The following is a 10,855-nucleotide window of genomic DNA, read 5'->3' as shown; positions in this document are numbered from 1 at the left end:
TCTTGTATACCTTTGGTAATGTGCCCAGTTGATACCAGTGACCCAGAACTGTTACTACACTGCCTTGCAGTATCTGTGCCACTCAAAGCATGTCCAACTCTAACCCTTCTAGAATCTGTGGAGTTGTGTGATAGTTGATTATTTTATCAATGCAGGTACAGCCAGTTTAATATGGGTAACGTTGTGTATGTTCAGGATATTTTACCAGTTTTGCTTAAAATGAGTGAACTTGTCTGGTTATTTGTTGGCTCACACTTCTAAAGCAACTTTGGTGTGATACAGTCTCATATGAACAGGACTGAACAATTTGATTGAGAGATTTTTAAAATATGAGACACTTTCCAATAATTCAAATCACAAATGCTGGAAGTCCAATGTACTAGCATTTCATCTGTTCCTATAACTAGCATAATAAAGCTAATGCAGCGTACTTTTAGTTTTCCTATGTGATTAGATTTTGAACTTTTAAGATGAAAATATTAAAACGATTATCACTTGAATCACAAGAATTGAAACTGAACAAAGATCCTTGGGTTCAGGACCGTGAGACAATGCTGAAGAAATTATAGTTTTGTTGATGGAATGACAGTTGGGGAAGACACCACTTTTTTAGTTTATTAGGCGAGTTGGAAATGTATATTGTTTTGTATATTTGTGCACTTTTTTTATATGACAGCTAGGTCATGACCAAAGTTGATATGACCACTGGGTGTAGACTTGGATTCCTACAGTATTTATTCTGTTTCGATAGTGTTTAAACTGGAAATTCAACTAATAAAGTAGAAATCCTGAGAAAAAATCTAGTGTTTCTTTCTTAGTGTGAATGTGCCTGTTGTCCATCCTGTCAACATGATTTCTGTCATCTGCTCCCACCGTCCTCACAAAGATGGACCATGGCTGCAAATGGATGAGCCTCGTGTAGACTCCACTTTGCAAGTACCTGGCCCTCATTTTACCTGCCTGTTTCTGTTTTTGTTTACTGCCTCCAAACAGCTGCATGTGCACAGCTGCTATTGCTGTCTATGGCAACGGTTAATTTGCTCTTAATGTCCATTGAACAAGATGTCATCATTATTTTTCCCCCACGTGTGACTTGGAGCCCATTAATGTATAATTTCATATACATTGGTAGACACTGCCATATTGCACATGTAAGTTTACATTATGTTTGAAAAAGACGAATGCCCAAAAATGACGACCTCAGCCACCACGAATGTGCATCACTCAGTACACATGGTGGAGAGGGAGAAAACAATTTTAGCCAGTTAAATTGGAGGGGGGGGGGGTGTGATTAGGTAGCCAGTGAAAAATTTAGCCAGAACACCAGTAAAACCCCTCCTCTTTATAATAGGTGTTGTGTTTCTGAGCGCAGTGAGTAAGGTCCGTGGTGTAATATTTCATCTGAAAGACTGCAACTGCTAGGTCACTTCACTGGTGTACTGGGCTTTATTTGACCAGAGGGAAGATCGCCCCCTACTGGCCCAACAACACCTACATCTTACAACAACAACAACAACTTTGGTTTCCCAGGGGGGCTCAAATCAAAGGAGTAAGCAAACCCACACCTGCTTGGCTTCACCCATTCACCAGGAGCGGAGTACATGGTGGCACAGCTGCTGGCAAATGTGGATCTGACCCTTTATATTTTCCCTTTTAGTCCAATTGCTGTGCAAATGGGTTAATGAGATACATTTGGGGTGTGCTTTTAAAATTTTGGACAGATTCCCTGCGTGTCTGTGGCCCAGTCATTCCTGTTTACCTGTTGAGTCCAAGAGGGAGCCCATCTGCATTATTAAAAATAGCCATTTCTTCTGACTCTGTAAAACTATAATGCATATGAGTAAAATGAGCCACCGTATATGCAAATCTCTCATTAACCACTGTGTTCTGTTTACTTATTAGCACATGTGAAACAACATGGGTCAGATACATTGGGATTTTGAAACAATACAGAAATGAAATGTATGCAAAATCACTCAATATATATTACCTTTATCTCAATTCCAAACGATATATTTGGTTAATGATGGTCATCTTAGATCACATTTTTTTTAAAGAAAGTGTCATTTAATAAGATGTGATTTATATAAATCTACTATAATGGAGGTGTGGGGGCATAAATCATGTTTATCTGTGAAAAATGACAACGAAACATGGTTTTCATGCAGTAGATTATTGATATTTATTGCTTTGAGCTGACATTCTTGATTACCTTTAATTTTCAATCAAAGAAACCACAAAAGACAAAAAGCAAACGGATGAGGAACACCAAATAAAATCAAATAAGAAACAATTAACACTGATTTAGTCATTGGTTATAAAATACATCTCTCAAAAGTGCTATTTCTCTTACGAAAACTTTAAACGGGTCAACTTGACCCAAACCGAACACAAGGGTTAAACCTGGCCCTGTTTTAATATTAGACTTTGCACGTGACACTTCGAGACTGGATTTTGCAGCAACAGTACAGACAATAAATCAATGCACAGCTTGTGTGGCACCACGTGGACTTCCCGTACTCTCCGCCATTAAACACAATGAAGAAAGCGTCGGATGTAGTCTCGCGAGAAGAATCCATTCTCATTACTACGTAATGTGCCGTGCTGCTTATGGCGGCGCTGGTGACAGTGCTGAAAGCTGTTGGGGTGAGTTTTTATTTATTTCTATTGTCGAAATTGCGATTGTGGACGTAAAACGTTAGGATTTAAGGGATTTTGAACATGTATTTCATCTATGATCCGTGACGACAATGTCTGGAATTGTTGCCGTGAGTTGAACAGTAGGCCTGGGCGGGGGCACTGGACCGTAATTTCGGGCAGTTTTCTCGTCGTAAATCTTAGCAATAGTAGTGCGTCCGCTAAGTGAACAGATCGGATTTTAAAACTTATTTTAAATGATCAGTGTAGTGTATAAGTGTGTGTTTTACGTTTTATACACAATTGAAAATGGTTTAAGGAGTTACCATGCTATAAAGCCCGAGAAGGGTGACCTAGCTAACTAGCTAAGTCGGTACACAGTTACGTAAAATGCGTGCTAGCCTAATAGCTAGCTAGCATTCTGTCGCATTTTTCTTTGTTATCAATGCGCCTGTTTCCGTTAACTTAGCTAACACGTTAACATTAGTTTGCTGCCTTGATGGACTAACCAGATTAGCTATGTTAAAGAAATGGCACAGCAGTAGCTCTCATGTTGACTTATTTTAATATTAACTCCGTTAACGCTAGTTAACATTAGGCAATATATTATAAGTTGGCTTGCTACTAGCTACGTAGAAAATAACATGCATTGTATCGATAGTATTAGGAACCTCTACGTGAAATCGGTTTAAGTTGGTCTTTTATGGTTACTCGATTTTGAATTTCAGCTTCCTTGTGTAGAAATTGGTAGTTGTGCAACGTTAGATCGTTGGATAGCGGGAATAACGGAATTTTCTAACGTTAGTTTACTAATGCTAGCTATAAAGTAGTGCTCGCTGTGTTGGTTCGTTAGCTAGTCTAGTTAGGCGAAGTTAAGTTTGATGTCTGAGCTTGCGTTGTTGGTTAGCTAGCTAACATTTTAATCGGCTACGGCTCGGTATAGCTCGCAAGTTAGCTTTCTTGCTAGTTAAGGACGATACGCGACTCTTCGAGGTGACTTCGTTAGTAAGAGCCATTCCGCATTTATTTTTATTAATTTAGAGTAAACTGGGTATTGCCCGCTGACTATATGAAGACAATTGAATTCCCCAGCAGTGACTTCGTTTCGGAAGCTAACCAGCTAGCTTTGAAATATGTTGCAACATAAACATTTTTCCTTCTCCATGAAATTTTAAATGGAAGCATGATTGACTAGATGGAATGGCCTATAGATTTTAAGGCTTTGGTCCAATCAGCACTACGGCAGCCAATCGGGGGGGATGGTGTGTAGTGGGCGGTTTAGAGTGCGGATATGTTTTTTGGTGCGTCATGGCCCGCTGAATAACACACGCTATCAAAGTGAACCGTGGGGGGTTCACGTGATAGTTTGTAATACTATATTCCCGTGTGATTGTTTTTCTCAGAAAATCAGACCGTAGGCCTACATTTCAAAGTCATAAACAACGCTACGCAAGTGTCCTCTAAATCTATATTTGTCTGCCTGAATTTAAAACACCGAAGCAACTAAGGTCTTGTGTTATTCCAGCGCTCTGTCTAGGTCAAGACTGTTTTCACAGAAATGGGGAGTTAACATAAGGCCCTCTGATCACCTAGTCTTATACATATTAGTGTGATAAATGATTGTGCATAACCTCATTGACTTACATTTTTTACTATATTTGGCTAAAGTCTTGGGCCTAGTCTAGATAGTTTACTTTGGAACTGTGATATGTTTTTTTCTGCTTTGGGGAATGTGCACATACTTTGATCTGATGCTTGCCTTTTTCACTTAGTTTATGTATAGAACTGCATGTTCTAGGTATGTGCAATATGCCTGATTAATCGATCTCCCACAAAACCCTCTAGAACCGCAATGTTCAATTTAGATTCTTGGGAAAATTAGTAGTGTTGCTTGCATACATCAAGCAACAGCTTAGTTTGGAGCTAAGAGAGATGTAACAGTTAAAATTCCACCATAGCTTCTATGTGCCAAATGAGTCCTGCAAAGGTTTTAGTGGAATCCATAGTCATTTATGCAGATGCCTTTCACTTGCTAGGCATGTCTCCTTTCCCTGCCAAGTACTCACTGACTTTATCTTTAATGTATTATGCATTTCAAGATGCAGCGTCATTTGCATATGAAATGACAGTTGTTAGGTCAGCCGTTCATTATGTTTATGAGCATCCATGAGGTAATGTTGTGCCTCGTGTCATTGGCATCAGCAAAAGTGCAGGAGAGAGCTGTGTGAAAATTGGTATGATGCATTATTCGCGTGTAGCTACTGGCGTGAACCGACTCACACTTGAGTCACTAGTATGGGCAACTCCGGGATTTTTGAGAATCTTATTGTTTCTACCCAACAAGCGAATATAACAATCGGTGAGACATGCCAATTTGCAAAAATACATGTCCACTGACGCCATTAAATAAAACGAGAACATAATCTAACCGATGTGCCTTCTGAATCTGTGACTTCTGTCGTCCCCTTTCGTTTTGTGTACTTATCTGTTGGGATTGCTGTGGTGATTTTCAGTAGGCCATCCATCACCCAGAAACACATTTGTGCTCTTCAGTTTGCCCTCTGGCCACGGCGTTACTATCTGAATTGCTTCCTCAGAGTTTTAGCTTTGACTTTGTGCAGCGTCAAAATTTATCGCAAATTGCACCGTCAATGTGCAGGCAAGTTAGATTACTTTTTTCTAAGTGAAACGTTGAAATTGGGGAAGTGACCTCTTCAGTGGTCTTTTTAGATATGGTGCAATGTTACCGGTCTCTGATTCAGCCCTGATTATTTTTTTGTTGCCAAAGGCCAACTTGCTAGCGACTGTCGGATGGCTGATTAGTTTTTGTGATCAGTCTCTGCTTACGTGACTGAAGTAGTGTGTGCTAGTTAATGGGGTTGAATTGGGCCCAGTCAGAACGGATCGTGAGCCTGCATTTCTGTGATTATTACTCTGATTTTAGGAATAAGCTCCGTGCATCCATATTGTCATATGGATTGACACTTTAGAGCTTCATTTCTAATTTAATACTCTAAGGTGTAAAAAAATGTGATTACTATGTTTATAATTGGACTTTATAATGCTGATGTCGTGATCACTATGCCACAAGCAATGGAGTTCTAGAACACTGACTAAAAAAATTTAAAAAATCTGCTTTTTGGAGGGTTAATGTCTAAACGTGAATAAATATACAATTTCCCCGGTTGTAATCCCGTCTTTTGTTGAAGAGCCTGAAATATGGCATTTCTCAGGCAACCCTGCACTAGAGGGGAGGAATCATTGAGACTGCTCCTCTCCCTGGAACAGAATTTGACCCCCTTGGCAGCACTGTGTTAAAAGTCTTAGAGGATACCATGTTGACCTGACCTGACTGTTGCCGTGTAACTATTAGATTAAATTTCACCTGTTTTCCACTCTTAGAAAATGGCGCTTTCACAGACACATTGATACACTGTTGTTAGTACTAGGACTAGTGAAAAAAAACATAAGAATAGGGTGCATTAATTTTGATATAAAAATTTAAAAAAAATAACTTATTGTCTACCTTAAGTGTACTGTAGCTGTGGAAATGCAGTGCTGCACATTTGGTTATTTGATAGTTATTTGATTAAATGAAATATGTAACGGGACAGTTCTCTTGTTCTCTTGGTCCATAAGAGGTGGCTTGCTTGGTTTTGCTGGTCCAGTCAGCTGGTGGCACGCGTTGTGTGTCCCGGGCCGGTGGCTCAGGAAACAGAGTATTTTTAGGCCTATGAGGCTGTGTGAGAAGAATCTAAAAGGGCCTCTATTTGCTGGGGGGTGGGTATGTGTTAGTCCTCAGATGCTCATTGCATTGTGTCCTCAGCGTGTCCTAGATGTTGTTGTAGCCCCTCAATTTAGTACAGCAAAGAAGAATAAAGCACTAAATTGCCATGGTTACACTGATGGGCTTCACTGCCCCTGAAAAATTCGGTTGTTCGGAAAAAAAAAAAAGTTAGGCTGTTGTACTTTCATATGTAGGGTACGTGACAAAGTGTAGTTCACTGGATTTATTTTAGGTTTGTTACAATCTGATATGAAGTGTAAATGACGACAGTTCAACTGACTAGTCACTGTGCACGTAAACTTATTGCCTTAATGGTTTTCTGATGACAACATTTCTTTCCTTTGCAGTATGAAGTGTAACAGAACTGATTTTTGTACCATCTGAAACTGCTGCTTCAAGTTCAGATCACACCGAAGTAACAAAATAGAAACGACACAAGACGAGCAAAAGTTGCAACCACGTTCCCAAGACAACGACGACGACGACAACAACGACAACAACAACAAAAAAAAGGATCGTTTTTGAAAAATCAAGGAAAAAGAAACCAAACAAACGCAACCAAAGAACCAAGAAGACAAGACTGCCCGTCCAGACGAGCCCGAAGAACGCTTTTACCAACACACGACAAAGCAAAAAAACAAAAACGAAAAAAAAACGAAGACATTACTTGATCTGAGACCAGAAGTTTGTGCCTACTCAACAGCTTTGACAAAGCACACGTCCCAACGCTGCTCACAGCCCTCCTCCTCATCCTCGCCGCGTCTTCATCTCGCCCGGGGGTTTGGAGAGGGCTGCTCTTCGCTAGTTTTGACATAGTCCCCCTCCTGTCTCCCTCCCTCTCTCTCTCTTTCTCTCTCTCTGTTTTTACACTGTTGTTTATTTGTTTAAAAAACAGTGTTATTACGCCTGTCTGCCTTTTTTTTTTCTTTTTTAGTTTTGTTTGTGTTTTGTTTTTTGTTTTGGAAACTTATCAGAACACGTGCCAGAAACGTGAAAATCGCACGTGTGTGTGTAATTTGTGTGCGTGTGTGTGTGTGTGTTTGCGTTTGCGTGCCTGTGAGAGTGAATAGAACACAAGGCTGCCACACCTGTACGTCGGCGACTGTCCTGAGACGTCACCTGAAGTTTCCGAGACACTGAGCAAGGTAGGCATTTGTAACAGGATGACCTTCTTCACCTGTGCCTTTTTATTGCCCGTCGTGAGATCTTGAGTCATGATTGCCTAACTAAAATTTGGACCCGTTCCATATTTCGCAGCGCAGAGTGGCTTCTGTCAGAACATGTCGAATGTTTGAATATCAGGGTCAGGGCGTAGGCTTCTGTATTTAAAGCCCTGGATGTTCTACCTTTCAACTCAAAATTTCTAGAAGAAAGTCCCCGGTATGAGATCCATTCAGCCCTGTAGGACTTGGAGTTGCCCTTGCCCAAAGACAAGACCATTATCTAAAGTGGTTGCTGTTCAGAGTGGCATTCGGAATAGCAGGTTCCTTACCCTTGAAGGTCGTAGGATTCCCTCATTAACAGAGCCCTACATACGCCCCTTACATAAATAGGTGCGTGGTTCCCTTTAAAAATCCGTCTCTGGAAATTCGGGTCATGGAACCTGTAAGGCAAGAAAACCTGTGAGCACGATTTTGTTGTCGTTTCATTGTGCCAAAACTTGGGCAGAAATTTGAAAGGTCCCTCCGGTGTTTTGTTGATCTCTGGGTAGTTGATAAATAACATGGCTGGTGTTGCGCAACATTTGACCTGCCGGGACCGTGATTGCGCAAGGGGCCTGCGTGAAGATCCGCCCAAAATGAAACGGGTGGAACCGATTGGCTCTCGTACAAAGAGCCGTCAGCCATTCATTGCTGGCATTGCTGGCGTGTGATTACATCGATATAAGTGATTTATCGTCCCCTCGCCAAATAATATTTTAAAAACTGAACCAAATACTGTATGCGTTTGCTTTTATCTTTGTATTTAGACCGTAGTTGTTCTCTTATTGGTGGTATTGCATACATCTTGGTTTATGAATCTCTCCAGGTTTAATATCACTTATCAGTGTTTCTTGCCTGTAACACCATTTGTTCAATTAGTTGTTGCATTTCCTTTTACTCTGAATTGGATGAATGTAAATGTAGATGCTGACTGGTGTGAATTATAATTGTAAGATTTTACTTCTCTCTTACCAGTTTCACTAAACTTATATTTTGCCACTGTCTGAAGCAAAATCAAGCAGGTTACCTTTTGCTTGCGAAATTCATATTTGTGACTTGTAGTGTAAAGGTTAGTATTAATGGATAGAAACTCTTGAATAGTTGGCACCTGTTGTACGGTTGGATCCTTAAGGAAAATCCTTAGGGACTGAAAAGACAATTAATTGGGCTTAAACCACAAAGGTGAGTTACTAGCCATAGGCCTTATTCTTTTCTTCAGGCAGCATCGGGCCAATGTAATCCAGCCAAATGAAAATAGGCCTTTTCCATTTTTAATCCAAGTAAACACTAGTCGGTACATGGAACTTGGCATGGCATGTAGGCCATTCACAAAGTTATGGTTCGATCGGTTACGCCACATAATTATGAAATTGGGAAGTGCTCTTGGCTCAAATTTGCTTATTGGTTAATGGGGCCAATTGTCCTTGGTTAACCGTTACAGTGATAACGTTCGAGCATAAAATTTGGTCCGCTTTCAAATTTGGTCGACAGCATTTTTATTATTAACGTGGTATCACAGCTAGAATATAAATCCATTCTTTTCTGGGCAGATGTTATGCTAGCTTTTCTAAATTCAGTAAAATGATCTGAAAATAACGATGCAGCTGTGCTGTATATGTAGAGTAACATTCACATTCTGAGACCATTGCTGAAAACTGGTCTGGTGAGTTCAGTTGGCTAATTCAGCTGCTTTTGTAATTTGCATTTGATAACACGAGGGAACTTGTCGAGGCTAAAGTTTGTCAGGCCCACTAGCGTCCTCTTACGCTTATTATTTCACGTGGTTCAGAAAACCTCCGGTGGTGCCACAAGGAAGTATCATATTCAGTAATTTATTTATTCATGTCAGTACATTTTGAGTATTTTGGCTTAAATTACTGTCCATAATCTAGAAAAAAAAAAAAAATTGGCTATTTGAGCTGCTTAGCATGTTACTGTTTTTCAGTTAACACATCCCTACTATACAAATAAATTTGTGCTTTTCAGGGTTTCTTACGAACCTGTACATATTTTTAAAACTTGCTGCTGCTGCGCAGTGCTGTTTCTTGGCTGTGGAGATGCTCGATTCTTGGTTCTGTTAACATTCTTAGGAATCTGTTGACTAATCCTGACTTGAGGTAGGATAAATAATCCTAATCTTGGCTTTAGCCTGTACTGCTCCAAATTGCCCCTGCTTTGACATGGCTGAGTTTCGCCTGGTTGTTGCCCCCCCGCCCCCCCCCCCCTCCCAGCCCCCCCACGCCAGAGAATGCATTTAGCCCCTTTTCCTGTGATTATACTGCTTTGCTCACTGGCTGTTCTTGTTGCTTCTCCCTCTATCCCTCCCTCTCTCTCTCTCTCTCTCCCTCCCTCCCCTTTCCCCCCCCTCTGTTCACCCTTTGCAGAAATCAAGAGGTGTGTCGTTGGGTGTGGTTCATGTTATTTAACAAAAACAAACCGCAAAAAAAACAACAAAAATAAATTTAAAAAAAAAGAATAGTTTTCCAGCACAGAAGGCAGACGTGTGAGCGAGCGACCCGGTGCGGACAGCAGGAAGGGGGGTGGAGTTTGGCAGGGGTGTATGGGAAAATATGGGCAGCCCCTGGAAAGGCTTTGTCGAGTTTACCTTGCCGGCGTCGCCTCCCGCCGCGTACGTTAGCGCTGACCTGGGCAGCACCTCCCCCGTCGGACTGAGCCTGTCTCCATACGGCCGCTCCGTAAGTGTCACTGCCCCCCCCCCCATCACCATCCCCATCACCATCCCCGCCCCCCCACCCCCGCACTTCTGTTCCATATTCCATCAAAACTCCCAGTCCACCCCCCCGCCCCACCACCAATTCCAATTCTACCCCCTATTCCATCAAAACACCCAGTCCACCCCCCCCGCCCCACCACCAATTCCAGTTCTACCCCCTATTCCATCAAAACACCCAGTCCCACCACCAATTCCAATTCTACCCCTATTCCATCAAACGCCTCACTCCACCCCCTACCCTACCACCACCGCCAATTTTTTATATTCCATCAAACACCCTCTGCATCGCCCTTCCCTTCTTCCCCCCCCCACCCCCCACACCCTGTGCTGTCTGGCCTAACCTTTCTATCGGCTGGGCTGTGAGGCTCGCCTCTGTTCACCTGCAGCCTGTGATGTCATGGGCTGGGAGCTGGTGCGGGAGACGCATGGAATGCAGTGGTGGGGGTTGGGGGGGGGGGGAGGCTGTTGTCTGTATTTACAGGGGTCTTAGATCTG

This window comes from Anguilla rostrata, chromosome 11 (genome assembly GCF_018555375.3).
Source record: "Anguilla rostrata isolate EN2019 chromosome 11, ASM1855537v3, whole genome shotgun sequence".
NCBI lineage: Eukaryota > Metazoa > Chordata > Actinopteri > Anguilliformes > Anguillidae > Anguilla > Anguilla rostrata.
Note: the sequence above shows the minus strand (reverse complement) of the source record.